Here is a 22,611-nt window from a genome sequence, read left to right as displayed (position 1 = left end):
AGTATCTTATTGGACCCAAGTGCCTTGTTTTTCTAAGGAACAGAAAATATTTTAGTGTTTGCAACATCAGACAGAGCAGCTAAAATTATTCATCATTCAACTTAGTGTGCTGTTGTCTGGAGATCCATTAACTTCTGTTGCAATTAAGCAGACCTATGAAACGTTATTTCCATCAGTTGTTGACAGCTGTTTGTTCCTTTATAAGTTTGGCATCATCTTTTGATCTAACTGGTATTGAACCTGTTGTACAGGGACCATAGATGACATTAGTTGTGCTTAAGAAACTTCTTATGTATGGCAGCTGGTTTCTCAAATGTGCTTTTATTTGTCTACCAATAACTGGTCATGGTTGCATGTGTCTGTTCGTGGACTGTTACAGTTACTTGCTAACAAGCTTTCCTTTCTACTCACACTTTGATGGTCTGTTTACTAAAATGTCAGTGAACAGCCTTGTTACCACAGGCTCAAATACTGATGTAGTCAATAATATACTAGTACTCTGATCTTGATGCCACCAGAAACCTTTCTATTTGTTTAATTGTTGAAACAATATGTGATGACTAACATGTACCCCCAATGTTTAGTGATGGGTAGATTGGCATTTGATTTAACCTTTTCTTGCACTCCTTTCCAATGGTACCATTCCAAAAGTTAGACTCTTTGACAAGAGGTTGTTCAGCAACATGATTCTGTCTTGTTTTGGTTTTCTGGACGCAGCAAATACTAAGTTTAAATCAAAATCCGTTTTAACTTCTGTGTCTGCAAAGTGCAAATACATCAATGAATGGGCATAGGGCAGAATACTCTCTAGAGCGAAACTGTGAAAGAGCCATTGAAGTCACTGTTGCCCTTCCAAAGTCTGAAAGCAGCATCTTGAGTGAATGCTAATACCAGAGGTACAGTGAAATTCAAAGCCGGTGGAGCAGGGAGAGGTGGATTCTATACTTTCAATAGCTGTGACAGTTTACAACATCCAGTTGTCTCGGATTCATAGCAATTCAGTGTGATTACTGATCTACAGCAACTTCTTCACACTTAAAGTCATGCACAGGCATCCACTAAATTCCTTACTTCCTGCAAAGCCCTTAAGCAATCAAGACAGGACTGTAACCTTCAGAAGTCAGTAAACAGCACAGAGGTAGCAATTATGTGATGCTCATCAAACATTTGGACCAAAGACAGAAGTGTTGTTTGGCAGTAGAGTCTGAGCAGTCTTTTCTAGAATCTCTTCTGCTCACTCTGCATTGGGAGCAACTAAAACTGGGGTATCAAAGTGCCTGTCTCAGTTTCTTTGGTTGCCTCCCCATATAAAGAAGGAGTAACTTTTTTTGCAGATGACAAACAATTCTCGAAATTTGGCTTTTGGAACATTTAAACTCCTGCTGTCAAATCAAAATCATTCTTCAATTGGAATGAAGGATAGCACTGACCTCTAGGAAGCTAGCACTCTCAGATAGTGACATTGTGGTCCTTAATAAAATAAAACTAGCAGTGAATACACCTTTTTCTGGAAGGGAAAGCCATCAGAAGAGTGACACTTATATGAAATAGACTGTGCAGAATGAAATCAATTGGTCGGTTAGCAACACAACCTACCCAGTGACTCAGTTTAAAGCAGGCTACCTTTAACGCATACATGAATAGTTTAAAACTTTATATGACAACAGATGGGAAATTAAAGAAAAAAAAATGTCACAGAAAAACACTTTTTTGTGCAATCCAGCAAAGGTGTCATTACAAGTTTGCTAGAAGCAGCTGTCACATCTCCCTCTCATACTCTCTACTGTAATGTGAGTAGCTGCAGAGCTACTCTACTGCAAGAAATCTGTTCTGTTCTGGCCCTGTATTTTATATTTTAACCCTTTATCTTCCAATAGAAAGCTGCCTCTTTCTTTACTATAGTCCTACTCACTACTGCTGGTAAGGTAAAACAAAAAAAAAAAAAAAAGAAAAACAACATGCTGTAAAGTGGTTAGCATTAGGAATGGAATCCAGTCATAGAAACCATGCAATCCAACAACTCACTGGATCCTGTCTAACCTATGCTAGCATGGACAATAGATGTATGATGATGATGATAAGTGTAACTGATTAAACTTTAGGTGGGGCACTAGCAGAGCCACACCTCCCCTTGACTAACCCATAAAATAAAATTTAATTGCTCAAAAAAAAAAAAAAAAATCTTCAATCTGTTAAATATTGACTGTTGCTGTTTTATAATCAAAACTTTCAAAAGTCTGAAAAAAATATTCAACACATGTTGCATGTATGTATATATAGGTGTAACGTGTGTGTGTGTGTGTATGTGTATGTGTATGTAGGTGTAACAAGTGACACAAAAGGCTTTATTTGCAACAAAGGAAAGCTCAATCTAAAGCTTATGCCACACCTCAAGCATCTTGATCCTTAAGTATTTAAGCTGGCCATATCTGGCTTCTCACAGCTATCCAACAATGTCATTCTAAAAACAAATGATCACATCATTGAAATCTCAATGCTATGAGGTAACTCATGGTTAATTCAAAGTAATGTGTAAAAACAGACATTGTTTGACAGGGTAACTTCAATGCTAAAGAGTCAAACAAATAAAATATATAAATAAGCAAAACCAGGCACAGTAGTGGCTGTGTGGTAAGAAGTTTGCTTCCCAACCACATATTCCTGAGCTTGGTCCCGTTGCATGGCACCTTCAACAAGTGTCTTCCACTACAGCCTCAGGTTGATCAAAGTCTCAGGAATAGATTTTGTAGGCAGAAACTGATGTGTGTGTGTGAGTTTGTCCTCCACCACTGCTTGACAACCAGTTTTTATGTGTTTACATCCTCGTAACGTAATAGTTCAGTAAAAGAAACTGATAGAATAAGTACCAGGCTTTCAATAGAAAAAGTACTAGGGTTAGTTCATTCGACTAAAAATTCTTCAAGGTGGTGCCCCAGCATGGCTATAGCCTAATGACTAAACATTAAATCTGGGCCAAAGATCAAAATGCACAACAATTTATAGACTGATACTTTGATATACATAACAAAGTTCCTGTTAGTTTCATATCTTTAGACAGTCTCAAACTGAAAGCCCAAGGACATTTTCTATCAGAGAAACTGTGTTTCTGGCACTAAAAACAGATCAATAAACCCCTATATCAATCATTTTCTGCTAGCAGACACCTTCATCATGCCTGGTGATGATGGCACATCTCATGGAAAACATAATCTGAAATGGTTGGACACTATACAACATACAATGATTATGTATTATTTGTTATTGATTTAGAGAGTTCAAATCTCGCTGTGGTTAACTTGCTTTCATCAATCCAGGGTCAATAAAATAAACCTAGTAAACCCCAGCATTTTCTCATGGGTGCCCCTGAGAGTACATTTATATCCAATATGAGAAACCTTGCTCTATATCAGACATGGGCAACCTTTCTTGAGAAGTGGGCTGCACAAGATATGGATCACCATCAGGCAAACCAAACTCCTAAAGAAAATTCAAGGTAATCTCTCAGTTCAGATGTGTCTTTCAGAAAGTCCCATGGGTTGCACGTTGCCCATGACTGGTTTATATAGTCACTTGAAGTAGCAGCCATATCTCTTAAAAACACACACAACTTAGTGTATCTAAAAATACTGTGCTATCCAATGGTATCTTTCTGTTCTTTGTGATGGTTGTAGGGATTCAAGTGGAACACATATGATTGTAGGTCTGCTCAATAAGGTTTAACATTCAGATTACTCAATCAAATGCAATACTTATTTATTTACATTGTCTCATAGCTACAGAATTTCAATGATCTGATTGTTTATTTTTACAATGACATTGTAGGGTAGGTGTGAGAAGCTAAATCTGGTTACTTTGAACATAAAATATTTGTGCCTGATATGGCTGGTTTAAATGCTAAAGGGTTAAACAAGAACAACAACATATCCAACATTTTCTCAACTTCTGTGACTGATCATCAGGTTAAAAGTGAGTCCAGAAATAACCTGGTTTCATTTGTTATTCTCAGAAATGCACAAGAGGAGACGCAGAGTTTTCAGTTAAATTGATGGAAGCTACAAGGTTGCAAAATTTTAGCATACAAGCGCAGGCATGGCTGTCTGGTAAGAAGCTTGCTCCCCAACCACATAGTTGTGGGTTCAGTTCCACTGTGTGGTACCTTGGGCAAGTGTCTTTTATTATAGCCTCAGGCCGACCAAAGCCTACAATGATAATGATGATGATCTATGTGTGTATCTTTGTGTCTGTGTCTATCCCTACCAACACTGGTTGTCAAGTGGTGATGGTGGGGGTCTTGACAACCAGTGTTGGTGTGTTTACATCTCCATAACTTAGCAGTTCAGCAAAAGAGACCAATAGGATAAGTACTAAGCTTAAAAATAAAGGCCTGGGGTCAATTTGTTCAACTAAAACCCTTCAAGGTGGTGCTCCAGCATGGCTACAGTAAAAAAAAAAAAACTGAAACAAGTAAAAGAATAAAATATGCGCAAAGGTGGTCTTAAAGCTGCAGTTGATACTGATAAAGTAAGTCAGCAACATGGCCCAGTGAGCCGCATTGCTAACCATTAACCTCAGAGCACAAAAATGAAACAATTGGAGAGTCTCTAGTTCACTGTCCACTTTTCCATGCTTTGCATGGGTCAGATGGAATTTGCTGAGGCAGATTTTCTTTCTATGGCTGGATGTCCTTCCCACTGCCAATCTTCATGTTCTCAAGCAAAGTAATATTTCCCCATAGCCAGACATGCTTTCACAGAAGATTCGAAGCAAACAACACACCACTTATATGATGATGTTCCCATTACAACTATATTAAAACAAAAGACTTTTTTCACTTTTCAACCAAATCCACTCAAAGCTTTTGGTCACCATCAGGCTATAAAAGAAAATACTGTAATGGGACTGAATCTGAACTCATGTTGTTTGAAGCAAACTTAACCACAGATCCATTGTGCTCTATCTCAACAGAATAATCCATTGTGCTCTATCTCAACAGAATAATCCATTTTCTATGTCCATTACCCCTTAGAGAGTGGATTTGGAAGATGGAAATTGAAAGAAGCCTGTCATTATATGTGTGTGTGTGTGTGTGTGTGTCTTTGTCTGTCTCCCAACCGCTGCTTGACAACTGGTATTGATGTGTTTGTGTCTCCGTAGCTTAGCAGTTCAGCAAAAGACACCAATAGAATAAGTACCACAAAAGAAAAAAAAGAAGTACTAGGGTTGATTCATTCAACAAAATGCATGGCTGCAGTCAAATGACTGAAACAAGTAAAAGATTAAAGATAAAAGATATACCAGTAAATACCACTGAGATACCAGTAAATGAAGGATCTTTCATGTGGCTACCAAACTGATTGGTAGTCACTGTGTAAGTCTCTCACAAACTTACACAGCTTCTGGCCCACAAGTGTACCACCTCCTTCCCTTGTCTTTTCTGCTGCTACTACATGGCCTCTGCCACTCCCATTCAGGCTTGAATCACTGCAATAACAAAACACCACAAAAGTTTTTAAGCTACAACTTAACCTTGCTAACATTACAAACTCTTCACAGCCCTTATTTGATATCGGGGCCAGCAGCAAGTTCTAGTAAAGCCCTCTTTCTTGGATGAAGGATGTAACCCCATAATTCATGGCTTACAAATTCAAAATAAATATAGATGCAGGCATGGATGTGTGGCAAAAAGCTCTACTGCATGGTACCTTGGGCAAGTGCCTCCTACTATAGCCTCATACTATCAAAGCCTTGAGTGGATTTGGTAGACAAAAAAATGAAAGCAGCCTGTCATATGTAATATATATATGTATATATGTGTTTTTGTGTCTGTCCCTCCCCACTACCACTTGATAACTGGTGTTTGTATGTTTATGCCCCTATAACTTAGATTGATAAAAGAAACTGATAGAAAAAAATGTATACTGGGGTTGATTCACTGAACTAAAAATTCTTCAAAGCAGTGCCCCACAATGGCCATAGTAGTCTATTAACTGAAACAAGTAAAAGGTAGAAGATAAGTGTTCACTTTTAGTAAACATTAAAAAATAAACACCACAGCTAACTTCACTGGATTTTATGTATATTGTCACCAGTTATGAAAAGTGATGAATGTAAAATTTTACAGCTAACACCTCCAGTTCTGGTGTCTTAGCAACAGGTAGAATGAAGTTATGTGGAATATATCTGGTATATATATCGTCACCAATTATGTAGTCATGTTTGGAGAATTTTGCAGGTAATGTCTCCAGATCTGGTACCTGTTGCCAGCAATTATGCTGAGTAAAATACAAAGACTGGCAAAGTTAACATCCTCAAATATGGACTGTGGCCATACTGAGGCACTGATTCAAAAAGTTTCAGTTGCACTAATCAATACCACTTGTCAAGCAGTGGTGCAGAGAAACACACATTTCCATCTACCAAATCTGATCACAAGGCTTTGATTGGCCTGAGGCTACAGTAAAATACACTTCTTCAAGGAACTACACAGTGGGACTGAACCTAAAATCATGTGGTTTGAAAGCAAACTTCTTACCATATGTATATACATACACTCATGCATTGTCAACAGTCAGGCAGACAATATATATATATCACTAAGCTAACATCTCCAGACCTTGTGTCAATAATTTGGTGGGAGTGCAGCATAAAGAATTAGAAGCTACAGTTCAAACACAAAATACTTGCAATGTTGAGACCTCTGAGCTAGTTCAATGTCCTCTCTAGACAGAGACATTACATACAACTGGGACAGGATGCTAATTCTATAAAAATTAAGCTGTTTGTATTTATAACCAAAACCAGTCTAAATAGTACAAATGACTTCATCAATAAAGGAGAATCACAGCTAGTCAAGGTAAGCATGTGCTAGGTCAATATTGATGCAATGATAACCTAGTTTACCTGACAACACATATATCTGGCAAAACTCATTTGCATATAGCTATCAGAGCAGGACGAACACTTACACATGTGGGTTGCAGTATAGGTTTCAAATCCTCTCACAGAACACTGAAGGTGAGACAGTAAATGTAACAATACTAACAAGGATATTAAGAGAATAATCTTTTCAAAGTTCAACTCAAGAAAGACTCGAGAAAATCAATCTCATCCTCCACCAACATCACCATGCAGTCAATGCCATCAACTCTTCTATGCATGAATTGATCTACACTAACCAATGCCATCACTTCAAAGGAAGCGTTCAGCAAAGAAGAAACTAAATTCTTGAATGATGCTGCTGACATTAAGAGCAGGAGGAACTGTGTCAATGGTCTTTATGGGGACTCTCAAAGACTGATGCAACCAATGTTGGCTAGATTTACAGGAAAGAAATTGAGGAAGAAGGGTTCTGATCAAAATGTTTCTTAAATAAGTGGCTGCAGTAGTGGCAGCAACATGCTTGGCCTACTATCTGTTTACTAATATACTGTCTTCCATACAAAAGGTGCAATCACAGGATTTTGGGAGGAATTTTACTGACAAATAGAATACATGAAAGACTATTGCATACTTTCACAGTTTCAGACTCCTAAGCTGTACAGACACATACACACACACACTCACATGCACAGAGTTTCTGCAACCGGAGCACAAACAAAATTTAACTGCAAACAAAAGGTTAAATATAATGTGTTTAAAGAGGGTATGGTTTATAGGTTTGTGGTGATGAGAAAAATAGACTACCATGTTATTAACTGTGCTGCACATATCAGAAGTATGGTGCAAATAGACAAGATGGCTCATGAGGTATGCATTAACACATCTCAATATTACATACACTTAGGGCAACAAGTTGGCTGAATCGTTAGCATGCTGATCAAAATGCTTAATAGCATTTCATCCATCCTTATGCTCTGAGTTCAAATTCCACTGAGGTTGACTTTGCCTTTCATCCTTTGGTGGGGGGGGGGGGTCAATAAAATAAGTACCAGTTGAGCACTGGGGGGGGGGGTAAGAATTTACTTACACTCCACCTCCTGAACTTGCTGGCCCTGTGTCAAAATTTGAAACCAGTATTGCATACATTTGAGGAGTCTGCAAATTTTGTGGCAGTGTTTTGTTTTGCTTTTCTATAGCTTGTGTGGTTAAGAAGATTGCTTCCCAATCAGGTGGTCTTGGGTTCAGTCCCACTGCATGGTGCCTTGAACAAGTATCTTCAATTATAGCCACAGACCAACCAAACCCTTGTGAATGAAAATGGCAGATGGAAACTGAAAGAGGCCCATCATATACATATATATATATATATATATATATATATATATATATATATATGTGTGTGTCTTCTACTACAGCTGTAAGCCAACCGAAGTCTTGTGAGTTGATTTGGCAGACAGAGAATGAAAGAACCTTATTGTATAATATATGTGTGTCTGTGTACTCCTGTCCTAACATCATGTGGTGGATAATGAGCATCACTGTCATACAAGCAACCCTGTTTACTTCCAGTCTTCCATAGAAAAACATGTCTGGCCATAGGGAAATATTGCCTTGGTTAGCAACAGGAAGGGCATCAAACCATAGAGAGAGAGAAAAAAAAAAACGGCCTTGTCCACCCAAAATATGCTCTATGTTTTATGTTCAAATGGGCCAGATCCAGCCTCTCACACCTATCCTATAATGTCATTAAAAAATAAACAATCACGTCAAAATTTCGATGCTACAAGACAATTCATGATTTAATTCAAAACAATGTGAATAAATAAGTGTTAAATTTTATAGAATAACCTGAATCCTGAAGGGTTTAACTCTAGACAAAATGTTGTTCACATACTGCTGTACACACTTTTCCTCAATCTTATGTACATTTTCCTATGCTAGCAATATAGTGAGACGCTGCTTTAAAACCAGATGCCCTTCCTGTTACTGAACCCTTACCTGTTTTTCAAGCAAGGGATCTATTTCTCATATCTTTAAAAGGTGCAAAGCCTTTCTGAAGGCAAAAGAGATGGTGTCACTACTTGTAGATCACAATTTTCAGAGAAGCATTTTATATACATATATATATATATATATATATGTATGTGTGTGTGTATGTCAGGTCAAGTCACTTGTGAGGTCTCTCATGAGTGCTACTGTAACATGGAATCTAGTTCAACCCATTGCATGGTAGGGTTGTTAGCAACTAATCTGGTGCCTCTACTAGGTTTGCCTGGTGAAGAGGGTTACCAGAAACCCAACAGGACAAAAAATAAGATGTGTCAAAAGAACAGATGAACCTAAAGTAGGTTCAATGCCTATCTAGCAATTCTGGCCTGCTGGAAGACCACTGGGAGGGAGGCAACCCTCAGCTTTTGCTAAAGCATATCTCTAGGAGAAGGTCACTGACACCAGATATGCAGGGAATAGCACTGAATATTTTGGGGATCTTTTGCTTGTGCTTGAGATCCTACATTCCTGAGCCTGCAACCCATATTGGCACTGGCTAGTTTGTCTACACTTATCTCTGGATCATGCTAATAGGATGGAGAGGCTTCTGTGAGGTGTTGTGCACTCACTGGCGAGGCAACTTTCTGATGACCGGTTAAGTAGGAGGGCATCATGGTGAGAGCATGAAAGCTGTGGGCAGTACTCATGTTGGGAAGAGCATCCAGCTGTAGAAATTATGCTAAAACAAATATTGGATCACAATGCAATCTTTGCACTCGTAGGATCTGTCAAACCATCCAACCCATGCCAGCATGGAACATGGACATTAAATGATGATAATGATTAACTAGAACGGAACCAAGTTTATAATGCAATATTAGTTAACCCTTGATAACAACCCAGTGGAAATTTCTGGTTCATTGATACAAAATCTGTCAACTTATAAACTGTTTACATTTAAATTAAAATCTTCCAGCATAATCAGTTACGATAGAGGTCAGTAGTACTTTTATATTACTCACTAAAGCTAATTTATTTACTTAATTTCTACTCACATCATTTTTATCTCACAAACCCCAATCATCTGTGAATATTGCAACGACTTAAAGAACATCTAAGCCTTTGAATGTTAAGCCAAACAATGAAGTTAGGGAGATGAAGTCACACCATCACTTCCATCCTCATTGTTTAACGTCTGTTTTCCATGCAAAAAAAAAAATAATAATAATGAAGTAAAACAAAAAACACAGCATTTAATTTATGCAAGATTATCTACTAAATAATCCAATGCTATATTAAGTAGGTGCTCCAAGTTATGGGAGGTCAGTTGACCTGCTAAGAAATAGCAATCAAATCTCCCTCAAATCGCACCTTACCATCTAACAAAGAGGAAGGACACATTGGGTAATGTAATCCAAGATACACTCACTCCCCTACTTCCACCAAAAGGTTGGAATGATCACAGGTGAAATACCTTCAGTCATAGAGTCGAACAGTCGAGGTTGACCTGGGGCTAAAAAAACAATATCGATTCCTACATGCTTAATTTTACTACTGTGTATGAGAGACACCATCTGTTGCTCTGTGCTAAGAGTTGGAAGACTTAAGATAAATGAAAATAACATACAAGGCCTGAAATATGCAGGTGGGTGGAGAATAGGAGAACAGAGAGTCACAGTTCATTAAATCAATCCACAATACTTGATTTTATCGACCCCAGACAAAGTTAACCTCAACGGCATCTGAACTCAGAAGTTACAACACCGGAAGGTGTACCACAAGCCATTTTGTTCGACGTTCTAACGAATTTAGCAGTATAGGTTAAACTATGTATGACCTAAGGGAAATAACCATTATTGAGATTGGTCCTAGGTGTAACATTTACGTTATCAACACACAAATACACATGCCATGGGCCCCTTAACGCTTTAATGGAAATCGTAGGGACGTCGTCAATACACACAGGGTGTTTTGGGCATTTTAGGCCGGGCGGAGTCCAACCCTCACAATCGGTTTCTTCCAAAAAGAGAGGAAAAAACAGTTGGAAAAAAAAAGGAGTTAAAGAAAGAAGAATCGAAACTGAAAGGATGAAAAGCAAAATTAACCTCGGCAAGATTTGAACTCAGAGTCTAGAGAGCAGAAACAATTACCGCAAAGCAATCTATCCGACGCCCTAACGACTTGTTAATTGGCAACCTTGGGGCGTGTGTGCATCTTTTTTTCTTTTTCTCTTTCAAAAATATGAAACAGCTTGCAGATCGACACGGATGGGACATTTTTCTTTCCTCGCGATATTTAAAAAAGAATATGTTTAACCATTTTGCTACATCGGAGAAAATGGTTAGAAAGATGTAAAAAGTATCGTTGGGATAGCATTAGAATTTGTTAGCCGCTTTCTGATATCTTGTACGAACTGATATTGGTTAAACTAAAGCATAAGTACTTCAAATGTAGAATAAATTGGTTTGTCACGAGAAAAAGAGGGGGAAAAAAATCTAATATTTCAGCCAGTACTCTTCATCGGAGCAGGGTTTCCTGGAGAAAAAAAAAAAACAGGAAAACCGATTTAATTTGTTTTCTTTTTTTCTTCAATTTTCTAAGATACTAAATAAAACGTAATGTTTTTTTTCTTCATATACGTGTCTTGCAGATATATTATGCTGTCATTGTATAATAAGCCATGTATTGTCACTTAAGCTACTTAAAATATTTGTTTAATTAATTATACTGTTAATTGTAGTATTTTAAACGAAAAGAAACTATTCTTTTTTTCGTTGGCTAAACTTGTGACTCCTTCTTCCCGTGACTGTTTTCCATCAGTTATCTGATAGTATCGATCGAATAATTAAATTAAGTATATTGTAGAATAAGGAAAAGTTCTCCACAACAATCAAGAAACAAGAACACTTAAACATAACCGTTTCTTTATTTGACTAACCATAAACTAAGGAAAGAAATCGGCTTTTTAATTTGAAATATTAATCGAGTGATCGAATCAAACATCAAGATTAATCTATAAGTACGAAGGGTTTTTTTTTCTCTTTCTGAAAGTCAAGTTTAGTAATAAATATGTATATATTTACTATTGTATATATATATATATATATATATATATATATTGAAGCCGCTCCGTGTCTTTTTTATATAAATTAAATGAATGCGAAATGAAATATCACAGGTGAAATAGAGGACAAAAAAAAAAACGAAATTGCCGAGAACTGAGAAAGGTCAACTGGAGATGTGTGCCGTAGCACAGTTTAGACACTTACAACAGCAATAATAATAATCGTTACTTTACTGGCCACAAGGGCCGTATAATAATATGTAGTTTCATCGTGGGGCAATTATTTCTCTAAAATTTCATATTAAATAAATTGGACATTAAATGCTTATTTTGTTTTAACGAGGTTTTTTTTAGTTTAAATTATACCAAGAACTTTGTAATGATAATAATAATTTTATTTATTTCTCTATTTAAATTTACAAGCCGCATAGAATATTCACACACACATTAATTAGGGTTTTATCGTAGTTCATATAGTTATCATATGCCGGCACAAATTAGAGGACACGCCGTTAAGCACGGATTCACACATGCATTCATACAAACCTTACAATGCCACAAGTCTTAATAAAATGTTATATATATACATACTGTGTATATGCGTTATACACATGTACAACATCTTGTGTATTAACACATACATAATTACTACTCTAAGTTCACTTTGAATTCGTTAAAAATACCAATCAACGGAACACGTGCTTAATGAATCAGCATATTTGCGACATTGCAACACTTCAAATTAAAATACTAAAATAAAAAACAACAGACATCGTGAGAGAAAAAAATATTATAAGAGAGAAAAGAAGACAAAAAGTTTCCATGCCAGAATCGGCCTAAAAAGATATAACAATTTATGAAAACAAAAAACAACGATGAAATCGTCCTTCGATGTTGTATTTAAGGGTGACTTTTCCTTCTAGAAAGAAACAAGGTTAGGTTTTTGGTTGCTTTTTTTATGTAACCCGACTGATTTTTTTTTTACTTTATCTTACACGTAAATACATTTACGTACGTGATCTAGAATTTATTCCAGATATTGATTGAAACAAAAGTGAGAAAATAATCAGGCACTTTGTAAGATAGAGCAATATGTAACGAGTATGTTTACGAAAGAAAAAAGTAACAGGAAAAAACATTGGGTTCGATATCTCCGAAACGTCCAGTCGTAAGAAACACAGAGAACAGAAACTCGCGTAATCCACACATACACAGATGTCGTGTCTTACTGTTCTATTACTTTTCACCATGAAAAGAAAAAAAAAACCAATGTCTCCTCTATCTATCTATCTATCTATGTGAGTAAACACACACACACAAACTCAACTGGCGCACTAAGCTATATGTTTTGCATAATGTGAAACGCACCACACAGTACATTATATGACTGCTATTATTAAAACCTAAAACCCGGTTGCGACAACGTAAACCCCTGGTATATAACCGGTGAAATGGGTATTGCAATTTCAAAAGGGCACTTAATTGTAAGTGGATGTAACAATAAAATTAAGACAAACGGGGAGAAAGGAGGAAACAGAGAAATTTAAATCAAAGGCTTCCCAGACCGAACGAGAGTTCAGATGTAAAAAGGAATATTGCAGCCAAGGATAATAGGGAAAATGATCTTACATGAAACAGGAGGAACTGGTAGAAACATGATTAGAGATTTTTGGTAAGATCCAGAAAGTTAAACAGTAATAGCCTTGTAGGCTAAAACGATGGAAAGTGCCAGTTACGACAACGACGATGACTACTACTGCTGCTACTAATACTTCTAGTAAGTATTAGTTGTACGAGCGAATAGTAGCAGTAATGATATCTTTTACTAGTAATTGGCGTTTTGATAAATTAGATAGGGATTGTGAGCGACGGGAGACGAGGGGCAACGAGATTGAAAGACAGACGAACGAATAAGGGGGGAGAGAGAGAAACAGATAGTAAATAAACTTAGAGCAGAAGGGGAAGAGAAGACGAGACAGAGAAAGAAAGGAAGAGAAAGTGAAAATTTGAGAGAGAGTATGAGGAGAGGAAAAAAGAATTAGAGATGAAGAGAAGGTGAAAGAGCCGATTAGAGGGGAAAATTAAACTAAGAGAACGGAACGAGAGAGAGGAAAGATGAAAGAGTTGAACAAACGGAGGAACAGTGAAACCGAAAGGTTAAAAGCGAGGAGCTATAAGAGACGGCCGTTTTCATTAGTAGCTGTAATTTATAGAATCGCAATAAATACTAATCTTGAGGACAAAAAGAAGTCGAAAATAGTAACGAGCGGGAAATCAATTAAGGAACACCGTAATGGACGAAAAAAAAAAGATTTATTCGAACACCCGAAAAACAGGACGGGACAATCGTTCCAAGACTACACGCACGTGTTTTTTTTTTTTGTTTTTTTTTTGCTTGTTTTCTCTCTTTCGTCCCCTATATTATATAAGCTAAAAGTGAACATGTTAACTAAATCCTGCAAGAGGACATTCAAAAACAAAACACTTGATGATGAGATAAAATACTTTCCTGTAGTACAAATATATCTTTCTGTTAATCTGCTGTGTAAATATTAAAGATTAAGTTATTGATTGAATAGCAGGGGGAAAAAAAACTATAGTCGGAGGTAGTGACGTTAAAACGAACTGCAGGTTAAGTGACGTGTGTACACATGCCCTCCATATATACATACAACTACAAATAGATAATAAGTAAATGAAAAATTCCCGAATGTAATCAGCTGGAATTTTAAAAGGACCATTCCCACACTGCTGCACGACACACAGCAACTGGCTCAAAACACCCACAACATGCCCTCCACTACCTGCAGTAGCGGCAACAGCACTTAACGAAGTGACCGACATGTCATCGCTTCTACACTATCTGTTTCTCTCTTTGCCGTTCACTGATGCACAGTTCAGTTATAGAGATGCGAGAGAGATACACCTGGCACCGAATAAGCACCCGCCCAGGCTTTGGCTCACCACGTTTATGTTTGAACACCGATAAAACATGTTTTACACACAAGGTGATGAGTAGGTAGCGGTAGCCAATGACCGCTAATATGTACATAAGTATATACATACATGTATATACACGCAAACACAACACGAAAATATTGTCTGCACATAAAATTGACCGATTTCGATAGCCAAGCCCCACCATATTACGACCGCGTCTATAACAACTTTGCATTTGATCATCCAACCGACAGGAATTTGGTGAAGGAGAGAAAGAAAGCAAGGGGGTTGGCGTGACAAGTGGTGGTGTTAACAAGTCCAGTAAATGTTTAGCTAAACTAATAAGGTGGACAACGGCACATACGAGCAGAAAAAGGTTGGGAAGAAAAAGAAGAGAAAACTTACCAACACATAACTTGTTTAGTACACGTCATTTAATACAGTTGAAACCACTACTGCGAACGGTGAAACATTGATAAGTTGCGTGATTAATATATGCAAATCACACAGGTCAAACTTGAGTTGGGGGCAAATAAGGCGAAGGGAAACAACTCTGGAATGCAATTACACTTTATGGACTGAAGTAAATCTAAGCCTATTTTTATCTTTCAGTTGTTTCAGTCGTTGGTCTGCGGCCATGCTGGGACATAGCTTTGCAAGGGTTTTACTCGAACAAATCAATACCAGTATTTATTTCTTTCCAAACCTGGTACTTATCCTATCGGTCTCTTTTTGTTACGGGCACGCGAACAGACAGATACCGGTTGCCAAGCGTTGGGTGGGGACAAACACAGACATACCTATATACACATATTTGACGGACTTGTAGCTTCTGAGGAAAAAATCTACTCACAAGGCTTTGGTTGGCTCAAGGTTATACTCGAAGGTACTTGCCCAAAGTGCCATGCAGTGGGACTGAACCTGAAACCACGTTATTGGGAAGCAAACTTCTTACCACACAGCCACAATAATACTTTAATTTTAATATTCTAAAGCCGTAAGACAGCATACGTCCAGTCACATTCTTCAAACATTGAGTAATCAGTCTATTATGTAACTGCATATTTTAGCAACTCCGACGAGGAAACCTCTACGTGGACGTTTGACCCGTTAGAAATAGCAGTCAAATTTCCCTCAAACTATTGCCTGCCATGTTATGTAAATTGGATAAGGTGGAAATAATTTTTTGATTATAAGTGTTTACTGTAATAGAGCTGGCCTGGGGTTAATCAAGGGTTATTAAAATGAAATTATTGACATTCACTTAAACTGCCAGATCCCCAAACCTAAAAGTCAACTAGGGAAGCACTTAGCTTCAAGGGCTCAAACACTTACATAACAGGTGAACTTCTCTGAAGACCTTCTGGCATTCAGCTCTCCCAAGAGTTTCTTATTGCCAAATGAGTAAAGAGCGTAAAGACCCCCTTCGGTCATGAATGACCATGGGATTGCACCTAGAAAGTTCCCCTCTAAGGCACAAGTCTAGGCGAGGTTGTTAGTGGAAGACCAGCAGTCACTCATGTATTCCAACCTCCCCTCTTCCCTGTCACCGATATTATCCAAGACAAAGGCTGATGCAGCTTGGCACCAGCGACATCGCAACTCATTTCTACAGCTGAGTGAACTGGAGCAATGTGAAATGAAGTGTCTTGCTCAAGAACACAACACACAGCCAGGTCTGGGAATCAAACTCACTACCTAATGATTGTGAGCCTGATGCTCTAACCACTGAGCCATGCGCTTCCACGTCAAATGAGTGACTTTCAATTAAAATGTCAGATCCCAAAACCTAATACTCAACCAACAAGGACTCAAGGATCCAAACACTTGCATAAGAGGTGGACTTCTTGTCTGAAGATCTGCTGTTCAGTTCTCCCTAGAGCTTCTTACTACCAAATGACTGATTTTCATTTAAACTGCCAGACCCCAAAGCCAGAGTCAACCAGTGAGCTAAGGGCTGGCACACTTGTATAAATGGTGGGATTCTTCTCTGAAGACCTTCAACAGTTCAGCTCTCCCTAGAATTTCTTACTACTAAATGACTAACTTTCATTCAAACTGTCAGATCCTAAAACCTAACAGTCAACCAAGGAGATACTTTATAATGTTTACTTTCACACTGGATACTCAACAATCTTTTCTGGACATAAAAAGTTTTAAAATAATAATAACAGAAGCAAAATTCGTCTTACTGTTCTATCATTTTTCACCATAAAAAAACGAATGTCTCCTCTATCTATCTATCTGTCTGTCTATCTATCTATCTGTCTGTCTATCTATCTATCTATCTATCTGTGTGTGTGTGTACACACACAACTCATTTTGCACACTAAGTTATATGTTTTGCATAATGTGAAACACATGAAAAAGTACATTATATGACTGCTATCATTAAAACCTAAAACCCGGCTGCAACAACATAAACATGCACATTGTCCGAAACAGTAAGAATTCTGTTAAACACAAGGATGGATTTTTTGTTAGTAGAAAAACGGCCTGCCAAGGACTTCTGCCCAGCAAAATTTTCAATCTTTTACTTGTTTCACCGCCTTGAAGAATTTTTAGTTGAATGAATTGACCTCATTACTTAATTTATTTTTTTAACCCTGGTACTTATATTGTATCAGTCTTTTTTTGCCAAACTGCTAAGTTATGGGGACATAAACACACCAGCACCAGTTGTCAAGTGGTGGTTAAGAACAAATATAGACACAAAGACACACACTTATATTACGGGCTTCTTTCAGTTTCCAACCAAATCCATTCACTGAGGCTATAGGAGAAGAAACTTGCCCAAGGTGTCACACAATGGGGCTGAATTTGGAACCATGTGGTTGGGAAGCAAGCTTCTTACCACACAGCCACACCTGCACAATGAAGAAAAAGTTGGCAATTTACCATGAAATCTTCAAATTCTCTTTTTGAGAGAGAGAGAGAAAAATAAAATATCAAAGTCTAGTCCTTGTGGTGTGGTGGCTTATATGCCTCAATGATACTGAAAGCTATGTCAGCAGAGCACAAGCTTCTGATAGGGCTTACCATGCTGGACAGGTCAAAGGCCAAACTTATATGGACCCCATCTTCCCAGAGGTAAAAATAGGTTTGCATAGAGCCATCATCCCTACCTAGAAAGAAACCAAGTGTTACAGAGGCATCGATGACAATTCAAAACCAACAAGACCCAGGAGAAGAAGGCCCTTCCTAAGGAGACCTTGAACACACAAGGGAAGCAGAAAAGAGGACATCCTAAAAACAGCTAAAGGCAAGATAGTGAGGCAGAGTTGAAAAAGTAAAGATCCAACTGGAGAGAAACAGAAAAGACAGCTCAGTGTCAAGAGCAGTGGGGAAAATAGTTGTTGATGGCCTTTGCTTCATAATGAGTGAAGGGCTTAAGAAAAAGTGTGTGTGTGTGTAGAGCATCCAGTCCACTCTGTAAAGTGGTTGGTGTTAGGAAGGGAATTCAGCTGTAAAAACCATGCCAAAACAGACAGTGGAGTTTGGTACAGTCCTCTGGTTTACCAGCTCTGGTTAAACTGTCCATCCCAACCATGCCAGCATGGAAGACAGATATTGGATGATGATGATGATTGTGTGTGTGTGAAAAAAGCAACTGAGAAAAGAATGCAAAGAATAATTTTCAAAAAGCTATTATATTTTTTCAGAGATGATATTCCCAATATTCAAAATTGATCAGTGGATAAGGTCTATCAAGAATATCATACAAAGTAAATGTGGAGCCACATCAGAAAATAGCACTGGACATGGATGTTAAATGATGATGATACACACACACACACACGCACACATTTGGTATATATCAGAGAGTCCTGGATCAAGCAGTGGTTTTTGTTTTTCTGTCTAATGACAAATGACCGAGACGTTTGGTGATATGCTGTGCTTCAGAAGACCCATCAAGCCAAGTGAAATTATAGTCGTGTCTGGTGTCATGTAACTGGTACCTGTGCCAGTAGCACATAAAAAGCACTCATTACACTCTTGGAGTGGTTGGCATTAGGAAGGGCATCCAGCCATAGAAACCATACCAAATCAGACTGGAACATGGTATAGCCCTACAGCTTACCAGTTTCAGTTACACTGTCTAGCCCATACCAGCATGGAAAACAGATACTAAATGATAATGAGCTATGCCCTCCACAAGGTTTCAGTCAGCCTGGGGCTATAGTAAAAGACACTTGCCCAAGGCACCATGCTGTACGACTGAATCTGAAACCATTGGCTTGGATAACAATCTTCCTTAACAACACATTCATGCCTAAGCCTAAGTATCCAAAATGGTTGGGTGTGATTTGAGGGAGACTTGCCCACTATTTCTAGCAGGTCAAATGACACAGAAGTTCCTAGTAGCTTCTTAGGCCTTACTGCATATTCGCAGAGGTTTTACTGTCTAGCTTGGGTAGTTACCAAAAAAGATCTCCTGGTCATACGCCACAAACATGGCCATCAAAAACTTAGGTGCCGCAGTTTTCATTATATTTGTTGTTTGCTTGATTGCTCAAGTGTTGATCACTTGGATGGTAGAAGGAAGGAGATAAAACAGAAAGCCAGCCACTTGCGATGATTATACTAAACTATTGAAACTGAATATTCTAAATTCCCTATCAATGAATATGTACCATGCCGATTTGAAAATCTCCCTTCTAAGCAAGTTTTAATTATACAACCAGCTTCACCCAGTAGGTCATGAGTCAGGTGAATTAGAGTTGTACGAAAAACAAAATACAGCAGAAATATGTATACACAGACAATAAAAGATACAAACATAGGTATATAACATGTAACTTACATATCAATATTCATACACATATTGGTTTCCAATTTTGGCCCTAGGCCAGCAATTTCGAGGGCAGGATTAAATTGATTATGTCAACCTCAGAGTTCAACTGGTACTTATTTCATTGACCCTGAAAGGATGAAAGGCAAAGTTGACCTTGGTACTTATTTCATCAACACCAAAAAGTTGAACTCAAAATGTAGAGCCAGATGGAACACTGCTAAGCATTTTCTCTAATGTACCAATGATTCTGTCATCTTGCCACCTTATTTAAAGTTTTGATAATGAAAGGGTGCTCCAGCATGGCTGCAGTCAATTGACTGAAACAAGTAAAAGAATAAAAGAATTATATATAAGAAGTAAAAGGGATTAATAAATTCAGGCAGAAATCTTTAAAGCACTCAGTGTTAAATGAATTTGATGAACTATATCCAACAATCAGATACCAATAAATTCAAGTAGAATAAACATCCACAGTATACACACACACACAAGTTGCTTTATCACATTGCCACCAAATTTTTCACTGTTTCTATATTTATACCTGCCTCACAGCAAGGCCTTTCCAAAACAGCATGCATAATTAATAAGCGTTCAGACATGTGGTCACATTTTCTAATTAGTTAAATGAAGTTATCTGTAGTTAATACATTCCTACAATTTGCAAACAATATAAGGGTGAGGTTATGTTTTTTCATCAAGGGGTCAGAATATTTGGAGAAATTAACTAAAAGATTTAAAAATCAGATCATTTTATCTGCATAACTGTGAATATTGTAGTTTAACAATAGAATATTAATGAAGTGGTGGTGAATTTAAATGGAACCACTACATGGAGTAACAACAGTAAATACAGGCAAGTTGGTGAGGAAGCCTCTACATAGATGCTGGACCTACTGAAAGTAACAGCTAAATTTTCCTCAAATCATACATTGTCCTCTTAAGTATAGAAGGAACAGACTTAACAACAGTAAGTTTACTGCCCGAGAACTGTCAGTGAAGTTTCACTCACAAAGATCTGGTCAAACCAAGGCTATGGCAGAAAGCACTCACTCAAAGTATCCTCCAGTGGGATCAAACCTGAAACCATGCAGTTGTGAAGAGGATTTCTTATCCACACAGCCATGCCCACACCCCAAAACAATAATATAGCAAATATAATAGTAAGGAGCTAAAATCAAGAATAATTGGTAAATCATAGAATTCTTGCACAGTCTAGCTAAACTAAAATGGAATAGTTTCTCCAGTGGCATGAACACTTAGGAAAATGGTTACTAATTCATTCAGCTCAAAGAAGACTCACAATGGAATATGACCCCAACATCTGGGTCAGTGCTGCTGCTGAGGAAATTGTAGAGGCATCATTGGACCATGCTATGAAGGTCAAAGAGAGGGAAGAGTCATAGCACAAATGATCAAAAACAGAGTTTATCTAGATGAGATGTAGTTTGGTTTGAACCCAGCAGAAGTATCACAAATGTTATCTTCCTAGTGAGACAACTACAGGTGAAGTACTTGGCTAAGATTAAACCACTGTACTTGGCATTTGTTTACTTGGAGAAGGCCTTTGACACAGTGCCACGTTTAATAATTTGGTGGTCACTAAGAAAACTAGGTGTCGATAAGTGGCATGTGAGTGCTGTACATACTATGTACAAGGTGCAGTAAGTAAAACAAGAGTCAGCAATTAGTTCGGCGATGAATTTAGCATGAAGGGAAAGATCAATCAAGGTTCAGTCCTTAGCCATCTACTTTTCATCACAGTCCTCCTACACACCATCAAAGAGAAGCTTAAAGTTGAATGTCTATAGAAACTCTTATATGCTGATGAACTAGTTCTCACAGCTGAATTTATAAGGGAATTAGAGAAGAATTTCCAGGTATGCAAGCTCAAGGTAGAATCAAGAAACTTGAAGGCAAGCAGCAAAATCTAAGGTGGCTAACAATTAAAAAAGACAGAACTTTGGTATCTTCAAGGAAATAGCTTTGCTTGATATGTTGAAAAGTTGTAGGCATAAACTTTATATGCTGTCCCCAGTGTAAGTTGTGGACACAAAAGAATCACAGATAGGTAAACTCCATATGTGGCAGACACACTACATACCAAGACCACACCAGAAATAAATTCTCTTAAAAGCTTGGCTGGTTCACCAGAATTAATCGATGGCTTCTGTTACCCAGGTGATGTAATTAGCAGGGGAGGTGGTTGTTCAAAAAGTATAGTAGTCAGGGTAAGAATGGGTTGAGAAAATGTTCAGAGAGCTATTACCACTTCTACTCTCAACAACTCATTTCTGGCCTCTCTACTGTTATCGCTCCTTTTCCTGTTCCCTTCTTTTGTCTACATGCCTTAGGTTACTAAGTACTCTAATGTTGATTCCATGACAGAATACACCCAATAGACTCTGTAAAATGGTTGGTGATAGGATGGGTATCCAGCCATAGAAACCATGTTTAATGACATTTGAAATCGTGTCTAAGGACACCAGTCTATGAGAGCAGTAGCTCTTCATAAGAAGTGACTTGTTGATATTCCATCCAATCCATGCCAGCAGAGAAAGTGAACATAAAATGATAAAGATGATAATGATACCAGCACCACCTGAGTGATTGGCATGCATTTGTCCACTAACTCACACTGACCTCTAACCTACAGATGTACTGTCTCTTCAGTGTCTTTCCTACAACCACCATGGCCCTGGCTGGACTCATGCCACCTCTTCCTAACTCCATCCAGCTCACTTGCCTTGTCACCAATACAGTGTCCCTCTCTCAGGCTCTACACTACCTAACCCCTGTGCCCAATCTTTCCTTTCCACTGTTATTCTTCCTTTGTCCAGGTTTTTCTTGCAGTTGTCTGGAATATCATTAACCACATCAGTTTCACTGGTATCTGGAGGTTTGTGAAAGTTATTGGCAGAGACTACAACCATAAATTTTTTTTTTC

General features: G+C 37.9%; 1 protein-coding gene across 16 annotated transcripts in view; it reads right to left on the bottom strand.

Annotated features, from left to right (window-relative positions):
- Window positions 1-22,611, bottom strand: part of LOC106874415 (uncharacterized) — a 232,557-nt gene that overhangs the window by 184,458 nt on the left and 25,488 nt on the right. For 3 of the 16 annotated variants that reach the window (XM_089341454.1, XM_089341463.1, XM_089341458.1), the window contains exon 2: window positions 19,677-19,984. The exons of 2 other annotated variants lie outside the window; for them this stretch is intronic. The gene's annotated coding sequence lies outside the window, so the exon portion shown is untranslated. Of the gene's footprint in view, window positions 1-13,561; window positions 13,845-15,277; window positions 15,453-19,676; window positions 19,985-22,611 lie in introns of those variants that run through there. 11 more of the 16 variants (XM_089341459.1, XM_089341455.1, XM_089341456.1 and 8 more) reach the window with 10 other exon arrangements.

This window comes from Octopus bimaculoides, chromosome 24 (assembly GCF_046866305.1).
Source record: "Octopus bimaculoides isolate indiv1 chromosome 24, ASM4686630v1, whole genome shotgun sequence".
NCBI classification, from domain to species: Eukaryota; Metazoa; Mollusca; class Cephalopoda; order Octopoda; family Octopodidae; genus Octopus; species Octopus bimaculoides.
The sequence above is the reverse complement of the archived record's forward strand: the minus strand, read 5'-3'. Positions and strand labels throughout refer to the sequence as shown.